Here is a 19,343-nt window from a genome sequence, read left to right as displayed (position 1 = left end):
TCTCACCTGTTCCAGACAGAATCGCTGTGCTGCAAAGGCCTCTGACATCCGTGTGTGTGGGCGTAGGTAATTGTACAACAGCTTGCAGGGTGCCCGTGTGCAGAACCTGGCCAGCAAGGCCGCAGTTTCCTGTGGCCCCAGAGGTCAGAGCATGTGGCAAGCAGCCTGCAGGTGGGCTGGGGTGAGGGCAAGGAGAGGGCTCACTCAGGCATGGCATGGTGTTGTGCTTCCCACACAGGGAAGACGTGCAGCCAGCCTTGGGTCTGAATCAAAGGCAGTGGAGGCCCCAAAGCAGGGGCCAGAGGCTGCTTAGGAAAGACGCTGCTCGTCTACGGCCATACCACCCGGAACGCGCCCGATCTCATCAGGAAGACGCTGTTCGTCTACGGCCATACCACCCTGAAGGCCCGATCTCGTCAGGACAGACGCTGCTATGTCCTGCTGGGCCCTGCAACCTGTGGCTTCTGCATTCTGCTTTCCGCTTCTCAAAATGATATGTTGACTGCCACTTAAAATATCCCAGACGTTCCTCCCTGCTTTAATAACAATCGTTAGACTCAGACAATGGCTGCTGAGGAGGGACTGTTGTTGTTTGAGGTTTCTTACTCTTTAGCCGGCTTTTATAATAAGCCAGCTGTCCTCTAGCCCCCAGGAATTATGGCCAGCCTCCTTCCTGGCGGAAACCAAACCTAAAATTCCAAGCCCCGCAACCGACTGAACAGACACCCCTTCTTGGCCAAGAGGATCCCACAGAAACCTGAAAACTCAGCTCAGGCTGTGACCAGAAGGGAGCAGGGCACACCTCCTTACATCCCCTCCCTTTGAAGTTCAGGCACAACTGGCCAAAACTAATAATCCCTATTTTAATAGAGATCATAGACCGACAAAACAGACTTCGTGGCAATAAGATTCCAAATTCCAACCCGACTCTGGTACAGGATCACTTGACAGAGAGCAGACCCTGGAGAAAATCAAAGTATTTTACCCAAAAATATATTTCTTTGACATATTTTGAAATGGCCCTGCAAAGCTCTCTCTTGTGGGGAACATTTACATTCAATAGAGATTTCTTTTTCCTTTTCTAGGATTTTTCCTGATCCAGGAGAGATTTAACCACAGTCTAACACCTTTTAAGTTCCCCAAGGAGACATTTACCATCCCTTCTCTCTGAAGCCTGCTACTTAGACGCTTCATCTACATAACTAGTACCTTGGCTTCCACAGCCCCCTTTATCTTAACTCCAGCATTTCTTTCTGCTGACTTCTGCTCTTAAGGCAAAGCTTAACTCTTTCAACCAACTGGCAATCAGAAGATCTTTGAATCCACCCATGACCTAAAGCCTTCCTCACCTCCTACCCTTGACCCAGATCAAGATGTCCTACCTTTCCAGGCTGAATGAATGTATACCTTACATATACTGGTTATGTCTTTGCCTGTAACTTCTGTATCCTTAAAATGTATTGGCTGGACGTGGTAGCTCATGCCTGTTATCCCAACACTTTGGGAGGCCAAGGCAGGTGGATCACTTGAGGTCAGGAGTTCGAAACCAGCCTGACATGGAGAAACCTCACCTCTACTAAAAGTACAAAAATTACCTGGGTGTGGTGGCAGGCACCTATAATCCCAGCTACTCGGGAGGCTGAGGCAGGAGACTCACTTGAGCCCGGGAGGTAGAGGTTGCAGTGAGTAGAGATTGCGTCATTGCACTCCAGCCTGGCAACAAGAGTGAAACTCTGTCTCAGAAAACAAAACAACAACAACAATAACAAAAATGAACAAAAATTAGCCAGGCGTGGTGGCACGTGCCTGCAATCCCAACTACTCAGGAGGCAGAGGCCAGAGAACGTATTGAACCTGAGGCAGAGGTTGCAGTCAGCTGCAATCGCACCATTGCACCACAGCCTAGACAACAAGAGCAAAACTCTATCTCAAAAATAAAAAATCATAGTAATTATATGTGTGTAATTACACAGTAATTATATGTAAGCTGTAACCTGACATTCTCAGGCTCATGTACACAGCATCTCTTGGGACTGTGTCCAGGCCATGGTCACTCATATTGGACTCAGAATAAACCTCTTTAAATACCGTTAAAAGAAAAACATCAGACATATTAAATTTAACAGAGTTCAGGTGAGCAAAGAAAAAAAAAAAAAGAACACCTCATCAACTGGGTAGCCTCCAGAATCACAGTAGGTTAGGAGAGACTCCAGGGATGCCTCTTGGTCAGAGTGAATTTGTAGACAAAGAAAGGAAAGTGACGTACAGAAAAAGGAAGTGAGGTTCAGAAGCAGCCAGATTGGTTACAACTTGGCATTTGCCTTATTTGAACACAGTTTGAATAGTCTAGACTGGTGGAAGTCTGGCTGCTGGGATTGGCCGACACTCAGCTATTGCCACAGAGGCATCCTCCTAAATCAGGTTTCCAGTCTTGTCTGCTCACTTAGTTAGATTACCGTTCATCCACAGGACCCAAGCATAGAAGTATGGAGGCTTTCTCAGCCCCTATTTAGTTCTATTTAACAACATTTTACAGACTTTGGCGTTTTTCATCAACACTGGCCTGAAGACTGTGAACATGTTATGCCCCAGTCTCTGCTCAGGGGAGCCCTCGGAGGCTTCTAATTGCAAACCCCAAGTTGTGATTTTTTTTCCTGCTGTGTACTTCAAATAGTGCCCAGCTCCCAGTGAGCACCAAGAAAAGGTCAGCTGTTACGTGTATCATTGTTAGGAGTGGTGAATCCGCACAGGTCTGCAGCAACCTCAATACTTGCCTCCTCGGAAGAAAGAATTCAGCTGAGAGGCATAAGGCAGACAGATAACTGAAACAAGTTTTAGAACATTTATGACAAAGTTTAAGAGCAGGAATGAAAGGAAGTAAAGTACACTTGGAAGAAAGCCAAGACTTGAGAGATTCAAGTGCATAGCTTGAACTTGGACTTGAGGTTTATATGTCGGCATACTTCCGGGATCTTGTGTGCCTTCTCTCCTGATTCTTCCCTTGGGGTGGGCTGTCTGCAGGTGCTGTGGCCTGCCAGCACTTGCAGGGGAGGGGGCACCACACGTGCAGTGTGTTTACTGGAGTCGTGCACATCCTCACTGGAAGCACTCTTCCCTTACCATGAGGAAGGAGACCCTTAATCACCCTTAAGCACCTAAGACCGCCTCCCCCTTGACTTCCATGTTGCATTTCAACAGGAGAAGTAAAGCCTGGCAGACTTGGCACCACCTTTAATCCACTCCTGTAGGTCGCAGGCGTGGTATGGAGGAATCTTCCCAGAAGGCACTGTTTTTCTTTAAAGAAGATCACACCCCCACCTAAGTCACGTACCCCAGGCCTACTTCATGGACCAAGACCCATTCACATGTAATTTCTGGAGCTGTAAGGCTTTACAAGGGCAGGGAGGAATAAATCACCACTTCCTTCCCATTTCGGTGTTTGAGAGGTTTGATTTGCGGCCTTTCCTGCTTCAACTGGATGTCACTGGGAGGGGTCAGAGACTAGTTGAATTTCACTATTTTGCCTCTTGGTGTGCATTTTGCCTCTGGAACCCACGTGCCCGGCTCCTGAGATCTTACCGGGAAGCTGCTGATCACCAGTTTCAGGTGTTTCTACCTGTTGGGAAACTGAGTCTCCCAGACACTGGCTGTGACCAATTATTATTTTGGAGAGCCATTTTAACCACTGCTTGGCCAGCACGACTGTCGCCTGATATTTCTGGCTGGGGTTGGCGGGGGACTTCTCCAGCCCTGCTCATGTCTGACTGACTACCTTCTGTCACATTATTATTAATGAATTACAGAAAAGAATCCCTCTCTCAATATCTCCTTCTCTTTCTCACCAACCCCCATCAAATGACGGGGTGCCTTGTCACACAGTCATCAGGGCTAAAGTCAGGGGGAGAGTCTGGCTTCCCTCATGGTATTAGTCTGGATCTCAGATGGGTTGGTAGGGTGGAGGGGGCCTGTGCATCCCCTCAAAGGGTGCAGTTTTGGGCTCACGTCACCTCTGCAGAGGGATCCATGACTTTTCTCAAATAAGCAAAAGGTATAAAACTCCCCAAGAGTGGCCAATTCCTGCTCTACTGGCCTTCCCTGGGGCGTGAGTTTCCCCTATTAAGGCACTGAAGTTCCTATTATTATGCAAATATGTTAATAGAATAACATTTCTACCCATCAGGAATCATTAACATGAGTTAATCTACAAATTTAGAATAAGAAATGAAGAGGACAGGAATCCTAGGGGAACAGCCTGACTTCAATGTGAGAAGCACGTTGAAGGGCTTCCTCCTAGCCTTGACATTAACTCTCTCTTGACCAAGAGGAGGCCACGGCACGTGTGTCTCTGGGCCTCCAGGTTTCACATCCACAGAAGGAGAGGGCCAGTACAGAAGACCCTCTTGTGGTTACATCTTCAGTTTAGTGTCGTTTTTATGAAAAAGCCTCTGGTGTCCACTATAAATCCTTTGCTCTCTCTCCCTGGGAGGGGCTCTGGAGCATGAACTCCCTGCGGCTTTGATTCTAGCTGCAAGGGAAATCCAGGAAGTGTGCTTGGGAGAGCTATGGGACCTGGCCAGGGGACCACAGGGAGGAGGGGCTGTTCTCTGGGAGCTGCTTTTCAGGGTCTCTTATGGGCTCTGCACTTCCCTGGTTGGCTGTCTGCCTTTGGAATCATTGGTGTCCCTGGCATTGTGCAGTGCGCACCCCACGCCACTGTGCACTGGTGGCCTTGTGTGTCCAAAGCTTTCAGTGACCACCCCTGTTTTGCTGACCTTGTTGAAATTTTAAAGTCACGAAATATAATATGTATAGTGTAGCAAAAAATGACTTCACTCTACCCTTCTAGGTTCCTTGGCTGGGCTACAAATTAAATTGGCATAAGACAGATTAGCAGGAGAAAAATTATATTTCATTGTGTATTCCTGTATGCACAGGAATCTCACAAAACATTAGACTTCTAAAAGGGTCAGATGACTGAAACTTATACAGCTACTGAGCTACAAAAAAAAAAAGTAAAATAACCGAAATAGGAGCTTGGCATTCTGGAGGGTGGTGGGAACCACAGGGTATGGCAAGGCCAGAGGAGAAGATGCATGGCAAAGAAAGGTGGTCTCGGGCCGAGTGCGGTGGCTCACGCCTGTAATCCCAGCACTTTGGGAGGCCAAGGCGGGTGGATCATGAGGTCAAGAGATCGAGACCATCCTGGTCAACATGGTGAAACCCCATCTCTACTAAAAAAAATACAAAAAAAATTAGCTGGGCATGGTGGCATGTGCCTGTAATCCCAGCTACTCAGGAGGCTGAGGCAGGAGAATTGCCTGAACCCAGGAGGCAGAGGTTGCAGTGAGCCGAGATCGCACCATTGCACTCCAGCCTAGGTAATAAGAGCGAAACTCCGTCTCAAAAAAAAAAAAAAAAGAGAAAAAGGCAGTCTCGTGCAGAAAAGGGTCCCTCAGGTAGTGATAGTCTGGGCATGGTATCAACTTCCCTTTTACTCCCTTGTGATCAGAGTTAATCTTCTCTGGTTGATAAAATTTCTGGAGAAATGATTCATTACAAGGGAGCTCCTTTTTGGAGAATCCAGTCTTCAGGCAGATCAAGGAAGCTCAGAGAAAGCCGCTGCTGTATTTGCTGCTTCCCAAGTGCCTTCAGTTTGAAGTAATCAGCACACAGAGCAGCATGTTTGGGTAGTGTTTTCTGAATACCTTCATTTGTGTAAAGAACAGTGCATGAAACATCACCACTCAAACTAACACATAGTTCTAAAGTACACGACCACGTAACCATCATTTGAATCAAGGCATGGAATATTACTAGCACCCCAGAAAGACCTTAGGCTTCCTGCAATAGGGGTGGCCAATGTAAGAGGAAATAAAATTTCAGGACTCCTTAAATTTATTATGCCAAGGCAGATGCTAATTCCTGGAGACTGAATCAGTGGCATGTCTCCAATCATGCTTCTTAGATTATAGTGTAACTGTCTTCCTCATTGCTCTTATTCTGTAGATGATTAGGAGACATAGAGGCTAGCTCTCCCCTCTTTCAATCACTGATCTTTGTTACAGATTAACTGCCTCTTGTTGTCCTGTATCTCATTCAGACCAGATGGTCACCGAGACCCCATGATTGTTACATCTTCAATTTGGAAGGTTAATACACCTTTCCCATAAGAAACAGAGCACCTTGACAAATCAGATCATTGTAACTATCCCTTAAGCCTTACACAGAAAGATGTTGACGTTCTGTTAAGCTTCCCCAAACTTTGTCTGAATACACCATCCCAAGGATCTGCACTTCAGAAGACTGAATGGAAGCCAATGGAAGACAACGGAAGACTGACTTTCAACTCTGTCATCTGTGCTTTCCTGAGCAGCCTGTCTTCAAACTTTGGGGTTGAATAAACCCTCTTTAAACTAGACTCTTACCCTTTTGATAATTTTAGGTTGACACCATCATCTTGACTTTTTTTTTTGAGACAGAGTCTCACTTTGTTGCCAGGCACCAGGCTGGAATGCAGTGGCACAATCTCAGCTCACTGCAACCTCTACCCCCCGGGTTCAAGTAATTCTCCTGCCTCAGCTTCCTGAGTAGCTGGGACTACAGGCGCACGCCACCACACCCAGCTAATTTTTGTATTTTTAGTAGGATTTCATCATATTGACCAGGATGGTCTCAATCTCTTGACCTCATGATCTGCCCGCCCTGGCCTCCCCAAGTGCTGGGATTACAGGCTTGAGCTACCGCACCCGGCCCATCTTGACTTTGACGCTGACGGTTTTCTTGCTTTTCTTGTTGTTGCAATAGTCATGCTACCTAAGTGTGTATCCCTAAATATCAGACATCAACTTTGCCTGTTGTGGAACTGAATAGAACTTGAATTATACCACATGTCTTCTTTTGCATCTGACTTCTTTCATTCAAAATTACTTTTGCGAGACTCAGCCGTGCTTGTAGATGTAGTTCCTTCATTTTACTGCTGCTTAAGTATTTTATCATAAGCATATACCATGATTCATGTATCTGTTCTACCAGTGATGGATATCTGGCTTGTTTCAGTGTGGGCTGTAAAACTAATTCAAACACAAAGCTGTTGAAACTTTAAATTACTTTGAGCCTTGAGAGGAAAGTGGCTATGTGGACTGAGTCACATAGCATGCAGCCTCAACTCCTGCTTTTTCCTGTAAATGATTAGGAAAGGCTTTGTGGCATCAGAAATAAGACCCCACAGATCATCACCCCTCTTCATGTAGTGTTAAAGTGATCTTCCTTGGAATAAAGTGAGGTGTAACCAACCAAATCACTATGACGTGTGTACTGACCTTATGTGGAAAATGTTGCAACTCTGTCAATAGCCTATATAAGGGAAACCTTAACCTCCCCACTTGGGAATGCTGATCTATTCTTTAGGAGTCTGCATTTTCGGGGAGGCTGTTCTCAAGCTTCGAGCTCAAATAAACTCTATGCTTCCTCATATTTCCTGCATCTCATTATTTCAGGTTAACAGGGCTATTGTAATCAGTGTTGCTACGGACAATCTGGTATATATATCCAGGGGCATTTAGGTGCCAGGGCATATACTTGGGAGTAAAATCAGCACGTCATAGGAAATGTGTATATTTGACTTTGGTAGATAACGCTCCACTGCGTTGTAAAACGGCTGTAACAGTCAGTACACGTTTCTGTTGCTCTGTATCCCCACCCAGCATTTGATGATTTCAGACTGTAACTTCTGCCAATCACATGGTACAAAGTGATATATTCTAGTGGATTTCATTTGCAATCCCCTAATCATTTTCTATGTGTTTTTTTGGCCATAGGTTGATACTGAGAAAGATGCTTTCCTTGACCAAACTTGAGTCAGGCTCCTGAACCTTCTCCTTGGCCCATCTGTGCACTTCCTTGCAAAATTATGCTTTAGCAAAGAATCCTGCAAAGTAGAACACTCCATGCTGATCACCCTCAGTGATATCTGATCAGTTTCCTCATCCTCCACCTTCCCCCAAGTGAGTTCTGATCATCCTGGCCTGCCTTCAGCAAGTATCCTGTGAGGTGATTCTGTTAGCAGAATGCCCCCCACCCCTGTTATTTCTTTCCTCTTACTCATTTTCCATGCACTGACTCCTCCCTGTTATTTGGCTACAAATGTCCACTGCCTGTGTTGTATCTGGAGCCAAGCCCAATCTCTCTCTTCTACCTCGAGACCTCTTTGCAGTGGTCCCTATGCCCATCCCGGTGGTCCTGAACAGAGACTTCTTTTCTGTGCTTTAACAAATGTCATTGAATAAGTTTTCTTTAACAAGACTTCTGAGGTTTCCACTCAAGGCGTTTGGCCCTTTTTAATGGGGCTATTTCACCTTAATTTTTTTTATTTGTACATTTGCTTGTTTAACGGTGTATTAGTCAGGACTCTCTAGAGGTACAGGACTAATAGGATATAGGAAACGTAACTTATTAAGGAGAGTTAATTCACATGATCACAAGGTGAAGTCCCATTATAAGCTGTCTGCAAGCTGAGGAGCAAGGAAGCCAGTCCAAGTCCCAAAACCTCCGCTGTAGGGAAGCTGACAGCGCAGCCTTCAGTCTGTGGTCAAAAGCCTGAGAGCCCCTGGCAAACCACTGGTGTAAGTCTAAGAGTCTAAAAGCTGAGGAACTCGGGGTCCAATGTTCCAGAACAGGAAGCATCCAGCATGGGAGAAAGATGGAGGCCAGACGACTCACTCTATTTCTTCCAACGCTGGCAGCTATTCAGATGGTGCCCACCTAGGTTGAGGGTGGGTCTGCGTCTCCCAGTCCACTGACTCAAATATTAATCTCCTTTGCCAACACCCTCACAGACATACCCAGGAATAATGCCTTTCATCCTTCAGTCCAATCAAGTGGACACTCAGGATTAACCATCACAAATGGCTTGTCTGACCCTCACCCCTTGAGCAAATCAACTTCCAAATCCATTCACTTTTCCATCTCTAAGTGTTTTTCCTCAGCTGTGCTCATTTTCCCCTGCTTCCTACATGTCTAACTTCATCTCTAAGTCTCCCATCTGACCTCTTGCAACTGCCCAAGAGGTTCACCTTGCCCACTACCTAGACAGAGCCCATTCACCAAGACAGGGAATTGCAAAAGAGAAAGAGTAATTCATGCAGAGCCAGCTGTGTGGGAGACCGGAGTTTTATTATTACTCAGGGAGTTTTATTAGTACTCCAATCAGTCTCCCTGAAGCATCTGGGGAGCAGAATTTTTAAGGACAACTTGGTGGGTGGGCGGAAGCCAGTGAGCCAGGAGTGCTGACTGGTCAGAAAGAAGTCGCAGGGAGTCAAAGCTGTCCTCTTAAAGCTGAGTCAGTTCCTGGGTGGGGGGGGCGGGGCACAAGATCAGATGAGCCAGTTAATCAATCTGGGTGGTGCAGTGGATCCATCAAGGGCAGAGTCTGCAAATATCTCAAACACTGAACTTAGGAGCAGTTTAGGGAGAGTCAGAATCTTGTGGCCTCCAGCTGCATGACTCCTAACCCAAAATTTCTAATCTTGTGGTTTTCAGTCCTACAAAGGCAGTCTAGTCCGCAGGCAAGAAGGAGGTCTGCCTTGGGAAAGGATTGTTATTGCCTTTGTTTTAAACTATAAAAATTTCTCCTAAAGTTAGTTCAGCCTATGCCCATAAATTAATAAGGACAGCTTGGAGGTTTAGAAGCAGGATGGAGTTGATTAAGTCAGATCTCTTTCACTGTCTCAGTCACAATTTTGCAACGGCAGTTTTAATCTTATGACTTATTATCCACACGAGTGCCAGATGTGAGTACGGAAAACAAATCTCAGTACATTAGTCCCCTGACTGAAACCCTTCACTAGTCAACATACAGGAGACATATCTAATTCTTAGTCCACTGCTTGAGGGTCATAGGTCGTGGCCTCGCTCCCCACATCAGCAGCTCTGCTGGGTCTCCCTTTTCATGTTGTAGAATCGTAATCGTAATGCTGGATGGGTTGCAGGCGTCCCTGCAGGCTTCTGTGTTGCTGCATCTAGTTCTCCATGCTTGCTTCTGAAATACCCTTTGTACTTAAAAAAAAAAAAAAAAAAAATCAGCTTTAGGCAGGGTATAGTGGCTCACACGTGTAATGTCAGCACTTTGGGAGGCCAAGGCAGGAGGATGGATGACTCGAGCCCAGCAGTTCAAGTCCAGCCTGGGCAACATAGCAAGACCCTGCCTCTAAAAAAAGAAAATTAGCCAAGAGTAGCAGCACATGCCTGCAGTCCCAGCTACCTAGGAGGTTAATTGCTTGAGCCCCAGAATTCAAGGCTGCAGGGAATTGTGATTGTACCATTGCACTCAGCTTGGGTGACAGAGCGAGACCCTGTGTCAGAAAAAAAAAAAAAAACAAGAACTTTACAGATGTGTAGGCTAAAAACCATAAAAATTATTCATTTTAAGTGTAGACTTTTGATGCATTTCGGTAAATGTGTAGTCATGACTGCCAAATATAAACTATTTTTACCACTCCCAAAAGTTGCCTGATGTTACTCAGCAAACAACCTCCTCACCCCCGACCCTTGCCCCCAGGCAAACTCTGATAGGCTTTGTGCCATCAAAGGCAAGTTTCATCTGTTTTAGAATTTCATGTAAGTAAAACCACACAGTGTGTTTTATTTGCCTTGTTTCACTCCTCATACTGTCACGTCTACCCATGTTCTGATCTCTTGTGTTGCTGACTTGTATTTCTCTGTGTGCATCCATCTTCTTATCTTTTCACCTGTAGATGGACATCTGGCTCTTTCCCATTTTGTGCTATTATAAAGAAAGCGGCATTGAGCATCTGTGAGCATGTCTCTGTGGACATGCATTTTCATTTCTCTAAGGCAGATGACCAGCAGTGCATTGCTAGGTTGCATGCTGTGTGTATGTTTAACGTATAAGAAGTTATCAACACCATTTTCCCCAGTGGTTGCTCATGACCAGCAAGGCACATGTATTCCAGGTGATGTACCACCTTGGAACATTTGGTATTCTCACCTAGATTTTAGGCATTTCAGAAGTACAAAGGGGTATCTCTCTCTTTTTTTTTTAACCGACGTATTTGGGTGCAGGCTTGCATTTATTTATTTTCTTATCTATCTGTATAATTTTTGAGAGGAAGGCTTGCATTTATTTACTTAGATGCAGGCTTGCATTCATTTATTTATTTATCTATTTATTTCCTTAGAGGCAGGCAGATGGGCTTGCATTTATTTATTTACTTATTCATTTTCTTATTATTTTTTAAGTGCCTTGGATGATCTTTTTTTTTTGCATTTTAGGTTTGGGGTATATGTGAAGAACATGCAAGATTGTTGCATAAGTACACACATGGCACTGTGATTTGCTGCCTTCCTCCCCATCACCTATATCTGGCATTTCTCCCCATGCTATCTCTCCACAACTCCCCACCCTCCACTGTCCCTCCCCTATTTCCCCCCGACAGACCCCAGTGTGTGATACTCCCCTCCCTGTGTCCAGGTGTTCTCATTGGGTATCTCTTTTTACACACTTGAAGTTGTGTGCTCTGATGACTAAGGACGCTGAGTGGCTTTTCATGTTTATTCATCACTCGTCTTTGTGATGCGTCCAATCGCTCTGCACATTTAAAAAATTGAGTTGTCTTGTTTCATTGGGTTCCTTAAATATTCTGAATACATGTTCTTTGTCAGGAATGTATATGTGGATATTTTCCCCTAGTCAATGACTTGGCTTTATTTTCTTATTTATATGGTTTTTTTTTTTTTTGAAAAGTCAAAGTTTCTAACATTGAATGAAGTCCAATTTATAATTTTTTTTCTTTTATGCTTTCATCTTTTCATATCACCTAAAAGCTTTGCTTACCTCAAGGTCATGAGGCTGTCTCCTGTATTTTATTCTGAAGGCTTATAGTTTTCGCTTTACCTTTAAATCTAAGATCTATTTCAAGTTAATTTTTACATATGGTGTAAGATAAAAATCAAAGTTCTTTTTTTTCTTTGTACATGGGTGTTCATTGCCTCCAGACCATTTTTGAAAGGACTATCATTTCCCCATTAAATTACCTTGACACCTTTATTGAGCATTAATTGACCATTGAAGTGTGAACTTACTTCTTAGATCTCTCTGCTGTTCCATTGACTTTTATGTCTGCTGGGGATACTCTGAACCCCTCTGTGGTGACCGAGCAACCCCACTCTTTTGGAAGAATTGGCAAAACCAAAGCTATCTGAAATAACAAGAAGAAATTGTTGTTGATTTTTAACCTGTAAATTGTCTTAGAATTCGGTTTCTCCAAAATGAGTTATTTGCTTTGTGATGCTTGTTACTTACTGTATCGATTATGTCTGAGAAAATGAAGGAAAATGTGAAATGATGAGGTGCGACTTGTAACTTTGTCTCCACTGAACTGTTCTGATAGAAATAGAAACTCTGTGAAAGGGACTAACCACACAGCTTGACTGCCGGAGAGAGATGACAGCGCGAAATGGGCTTCTCATTGCAGAGAACCTATTCACAGACAGACGTGTAATGGAGAGGCTCATTACCCAGTTTCTTTCCAGGAAAGGCATAGTGATTAAGGCCCTGGAAAGGGAAGGCAACCCTTATGGAGAGCCTATAAACGGATGCATGAGGGGTGTGTGTCTCTGTGGTTGAGATAAGGATGTAAAAGTCTTTCTTCTCCCACCACTCCTCCAGGCCTGCATGGAGGCCCCTCCTCCTGCAGTTTTTGTGGTGAGGCTGGTTGTTCTGTGTCAGATCCTGCTCCCCCTGCAGCTGTGAGCCCAATATGTTCTTGCTGATAATCTTAAGTTCATGTTTAACCTCTGTTCTTGCTGAATTGTATGATTTCTGTGCTGACACACAGAAAGTTATCTTTACATGTTCTGCTTTTATAATACCACGTTGTGATTTTTGTGCACCAGTTTTTGCAAATGTATTCTTTTTGTGTAATTATCACTGAAACTTTGCGTAACCTTGCTCCCCCTCCTCTATTGAAAGAGCATAATCAAAAACTGAGGTTTTCAGGGAAATGTCAGACATCCACGGAGCAGCATTATGTGGTGTCTCCCCTGGGATCAGCTTTAAGGAAAACTTTTTATTGGTCTCTCTTTCTTTTTTACTGACCACTCCATCACTTTGAGAGATCTTAAACCTACTTTGATGTATTGGGGGCTGGTCTCACCAATATATGTCTGTCTTTACGCCCATACCTCACTGTCCTGATTACTGTGGTTTTATACATGTTGAAATCCAGAAGCAGCATGTCTCCTATGTTGCTATACTTTTTTTAAAAAATTACTTTGTTTATTCTATGTTTCTTTGCATTTCCAGGTAAATTTTAGAATCAATTTGCTATTTTTTTAAAAAGTGTGCTTGGATTTTGAATGGAGTTATGTCAAATTTTTTTTTTTATCAATTTGGGAGGAATTAACGTCTTGAGTCCCTCAATTTTTGAACAACATATTTCTCTCCATGTATGTAGATCTTTAGTTTCTTTTATCAATGTTCAGTAATTTTTAGTATACACTTATTATACATATCTATGTGCACATATATCACCAAATATTTACATATTTTATTTATTTGATATAATATGTTATACATTGTATAATTACACAACTATATTGAATATATATACTTACATATTTCACTTTTTGATGCTATTGTAAATGATGCTGCTTATGTCTCATTGTTCATGCCTCATTGCCATTATATACAGATAAATTTGATTTTTACATTTGACTGTGTTTATAGAGAACTTATTGAATTTGGTTGTCTATTCTAGTAATGTTTTTAAACACTCCTCCGCATTTTCCACATTCGTGATCATGTCATGTGTGAATAAAGAAAATGCTACTGCTTCCTGTTCAATTCATATGCCTTTCATACATTTTCCTTGTATTAGCTTCCTGTTCAATTCGTATGCCTTTCATACATTTTCCTTGTAGTATGACACTGTGTAGGACCTCCAGTAACATAGCGAATAGAAATAACGAGAATAAACATCTTGTTATGTCTGTATAAATGGTCAGGTTTTCACCATTCAGCGTGATTTTAGTGACACGCTTTTGTTTATGCTTTGAATTCCCTTTGTCAATTGATAATGTTTCATCTGACTTCTACCTTGATAAGAGTTTTCAACATTATATGTGTGAATTTTGCCAAATGCCTCTTCTTGATTGAAATGACCTCATGGGTTTTTTTTCTGTTAATGTGATGAAATATATTTATAGATTGAATATTAGGCCTACCTAATTCCTGAATAAGCCCTAGTTGATATGCCCTTTTTATGTTTACCTGGATTTGGTATGTTTTTTTTTCTTTTCTTTCTTTTTTTTTTTAATTATCCTTAAGTTCTGGGGTACAGGTTCAGAATGTGCAGGTTTGTTACATAGGTATACACATGCCATGGCGATTAGCTGCCTCCATCATCCCATCATCTACCTTAGGTATGTCTCCTAATGCTATCCCTCCCCTAGCCACCCACCCCCTACAGGCCCCAGTATGTGATACTCCCCTCCCTGTGTCCATGTGTTCTTATTGTTCAGCTCCTGCTTATGAGTGAGAACATGTAATGTTTGGTTTTCTGTTCTTGTGTCAGTTTGCTGACACTGATGGTTTCCAGCTTCATACATGTCCCTGCAAAGGACATGAACTCGTTCTTTTTTATGGCTGCATAGTATTCCGTAGTGTATATGTGCCACATTTACTTTATCCAGTCTATCATTGATGGGCATTTGGGTTGGTTCCAAGTCTTTGCTATTGTGAACAGTGCCACAGTAAACATATATGTGCATGTGTCTTTGTAACAGAATGATTTAAAATCCTTTGGGCATACACCCACTAATGGGATTGCTGGGTCAAATGGTATTTCTATGTCTAGATCCTTGAGGAATCACCACACTGTCTTCCACAATGGTTGAACTAATTTACACTCCCACCAACAGTGTAAAAGCATTCCTATATCTCCATATCCTCTCCAGCATCTGCTATCTCCTGACTTTTTAATGATCGTAATTCTAACTGGCGTGAGATGGTATCTCAATGGTTTTGATTTGCATTTCTCTAATGACCAGTGATGATTAGCTTTTTTTCATACGTTTGTTGGCTATATTAAAGATTTTTGCATCTATGTTAATGAGGGATATTGGTCTGCTGTGTGTGTGTATGTGTATGTGTGTATGTGTATCTGTGTGTATATATGTGTACGTTATGTGTATGTGTGTATGTGTATGTGTGTGTATGTGTGTATGCATATGTTTGTATGTGTATGTGTATGCATATCTGTGTATGTGTATGTGTGTATGTATGTGTATTGTGTGTATGTGTGTATGTGCATGTGTTTGTATGTGTATATATGTGTGTATATATGTGCATGTGTGTGTATGTGTATGTGTAACTGTGTGTATGAGTGTGTATATCTGTGTATGTGTGTATGTGTATATGTGTGTATATATGTGTATGTGTGTGTATGTGTATGCATATGTGTGTGTGTATGTGTAACTGTGTGTATGAGTGTGTATGTATGTGTATATCTGTGTATGTGTGTATGTGTATATATGTGTGTGTATGTGTGTATGTGTATGCATATATGTGTATGCATATGTATGTGTATCTGTGTATGTGTATGTGTGTGTATGTGTATATGTGTGTGTGTGTGTTCCTTAGTAAACTGTTGTTTGGCTCCAACTCATAGAAAAGGAGGTGAGAATATATTCTTTTGTTTTGTGAAAAGGTTACGTGGAATCGGTATTATTTTTTCCGGTCTGGCATTATTATTATTTACCAGTGTGAAACCATCTGGATTTGACCTCATCACCGTAGAAAGTTTTTAGCTTTGAATTGACTTAACAGGTATAGAGCTATCCAATTTTTCTTATTGTGTGAAGTTTGGTAACTTGTATCTATTGATGAATTTGTTCGTTTCATCTACATTGTGGATCTTCTTGGCCTAAGGATGTCCCTAACACCCCCTTATTACCTTTTTCATGTTTGGAGGGTCTGTGTCCCTTCTTTATTCTGATGTTGTCTTATCTGTTCTTATTCATAATTTGTTTAGCTAGAGTTGCTGGTTTCTATAAATATTTTCAAAGAACTCATTTTTGTCTCATTGATTTCTATTGGTTATTATAATTTATCTTCTTGATTTTCAGTCTTATTTTTATTACTTTTTATACTACGTTTGAGTTAATTTCTTGTTTTTTCTAGATTCCTTTTTTCTTTTATTGGGTGGAGTCTCACTCTGTTACCCTGGCTGGAGCGCAGTGGCATGATCCCGGCTCACTGAAACCTCTGCCTCCTGAGTAGCAGTTCTCCTGCCTCAGCCTCCTGAGTAGCTGAGATTACAGGCGCATGCCACCATGCCTGGCTAATTTCTGCATGTTTTTAGTAAAGACAGGGTTTCACCGTGTTGGTCAGGTTGTTCTCAAACTATTGACCTCGTGATCCACCCACTTTGGCCTCTCAAAGTGCTGGAATTACAGACATGAACCCCCTTACCTGGCCATTTTTTCTAGATTCTTAAAGTGAAAAATTAGATCATTGTTCTCAGAACTTGATTATTTTCTAATATAAATACTCAAAATTATAAATTTTCCTCTAAGCACTATTTTAGTTGCATCACTCAGATTTTCATATGTTGCATTTTTATCTTCATTCAGCTCCAGACGTGTTCTAATTCTCCTTGTAACTTTCTCTTTATATTTTCGTTGCAGTCTACTTAAAATATTTTCTAACGTCTCTTCTAATTTTTGAGAGTATTAATTTCTAAATGTTTAGATGTAATCAAAACATGTTATTGTTTTTCATTTTGAATAAAACTTTATTGTGATCAGAGTTCATATTCTGTATGACTTAAAATATTTTAAATTTATTGAAACTTGTGTTATGGCCCAATACATGGCTTATATTAGTGAATGCTGCATGTGCACTTGATAGGTACACACATTATTTTGTTGTTTGATATACTTTTCAAAAAACGTCAAAAAGGTCAAAGTTATGGATAGTCTTGTTTAAATGTTTTTATCCTCCCTGATTGCCTGTCAAATTGTCCTATCGATACTAAGGAGTGTATCAATATAATTCTGAATCTATCTATCAGTTTGTCGGTTTTTCCTTAGTGACCTTTGAAGTTCTGTCATTAGTTGCATAACTGTTTAGAACTATAATGTCTTCTAGGTAAGTAGATCCCTTTGTTAGTGTAAAATACCCTTTTTACCAAAATTTGACATGTCAGAAATGAATGTAACTACTCGTTACATTATGATGATTGTTAGTAACACGGTACATCTTTTATCATTTTTATAGTTGTAACATATCAGTGTCTTTATATTGATGATGGGTTTCCTGTAAACAGTGTATAGATGGGTTTGTAACCAGTGATGTGCTGGGGCCATCACATACTGGCTCACAAGAGCTAATTGTTACATCTTCAGGAATTTTGCAAGCTGTTAGATGTCACCTTGTACATTTACATTGACCATAGTGAAAGTCTATACCACAAACCCACAATTGATACAAATTAGTACATTTATTCCTCTGGGGAGCTGGTTGTTAAACATTTACCAGCAGACCACTGGTTTTGTTTTTTTTTCTCAGTTCTATGATCTCTGCCTTTAAATAGAATATCACAACTATTTACATTCAATATAATTATCAACATGGTGAAGTTTAAGTCTATTATCCTTCTGTTTGTTTTCCATATGTTTCATCTTTTCTTTTTTAAAGAGACTTTATTTTTAGAGCACTTTTGGGTTCACAGAAAAACTGAGCAGTAAGTGCAAAGATTTCCCAAATAGCCCCTGCCCCCTACACATGTGTAGCCTCCACCATTATCAATATCATCCACCAGAATGGTACATTTGTTAGAACTGATGAACCTACATTGAAACATTGTTATCACACAAAGTCTATAGTTTACATGGGGTTGATTTTTGGTAGGGTACATTATACAAATTTGGATAAACTTACAATGATGGGTATCCACCATTGCAGTATATATAGAATAGTTTCACTGCCCCCTAAATCCTCTGCCTATCTCTCCCTTTCTCCCCTCAACCCCTGGAAATCACTGATGATTGTACTGTCTCCACAGACATGTCTTTTGGAATGTCACATAGTTGGAATTATATAGCATGTATGTAACATTTTCATATTGGCTTCTTTCACTTAGTAATATGCATTTAAAATTCATCCATGTCTTTTTGTGGCTTGATAGTTCATTTATTTCTAGTGCTAATAATACTCCATTGTCTGAATGTGCTACAGAATGGTTACACATTAGCCTACTAGAAGATTATCTTGGTTGTTTCCAAGTTATGGCAATTATGAATACAGCTGCTATAAATGTCTGTTTGCAGGTTTTTGTGAAAACATAAGCTTTCAACTTCTTTGGGTAAATACTGAGGAGCACAATTGCTGACTCTATGTTAGGAATGTGTTCAGCATGAAACCACGGAACTGTCCTCCAAAGTTACTGTGCTATTTTACATTCTTACCACAGTCAATGAGAGTCTCTGTTGCTTCACCTCCTCATCAGCATTTGGTGCTGTCAGTGTTCTGAATTTCGGACATCCTAATAGATGTGTAATGGTGTCTCACTGTTTTAGTTTGCACTCCCTGATACTTATGATGCGGAGAATATTTTCATATTCTATTTGCCATCTATGTATCTTCTCTTGGGAGATGTTTGCTAAAGTCTTTGGCCCATTTTTCAAGTGAGTTGTTTATTTTCTTATTGTCAAGTTTCAAGAGTTCTTCGTATATTTTAAATAACCGTCCTTTATCAGATGTGTCTTTTGCAAATATTTTCATCCAGCTTGTGGCTTATCTTTTTATTCTCTTTACAGTATCTTTCGCATAGCAGGAATTTTTAATTTCGGTGGAGATTCAGGTTATGAGTTCTTTCATTCATGTATCATGCCTGTGGTATTGTATCTAAAAAGTCATTTCCGAACTCTAGGCAATATAAATTTCCTTCTATGTTGTTTTCCAGCAGTTTTATAGTTTTGCATCCTATATGTTGAGTGATTCTTTGTAAAAGTGTGAGGTCTGTGTCTAGATTTGTCTTTTTTTTTTTTTTTTTTTTTTTGCCTGTGAATGTCTAGTTGTTCCAACATCATTTGTTAAAAAGGCATTTTTTTCTTCACTGTATTTTTTTTGTGCCTCTGACAAAGATCACCTGACTATATTTATGTGGGTCAACATCTGGGCTCTCTATGTGTTCCATGGATCTTTTTGTCAGTTCTTCCACCAATGCCACATTGTCTTGATTATTGTAGTTTTACAGTAAGTCTTGAAGTTGGGTGGTATCATACTTTCAATTTTGTTCTTCAATAATGTAGAGGCTCTTTGT

This window comes from Callithrix jacchus, chromosome 7 (assembly GCF_049354715.1).
Source record: "Callithrix jacchus isolate 240 chromosome 7, calJac240_pri, whole genome shotgun sequence".
In the NCBI taxonomy this organism is placed as follows: Eukaryota; Metazoa; Chordata; class Mammalia; order Primates; family Cebidae; genus Callithrix; species Callithrix jacchus.
Note: the sequence above shows the minus strand (reverse complement) of the source record.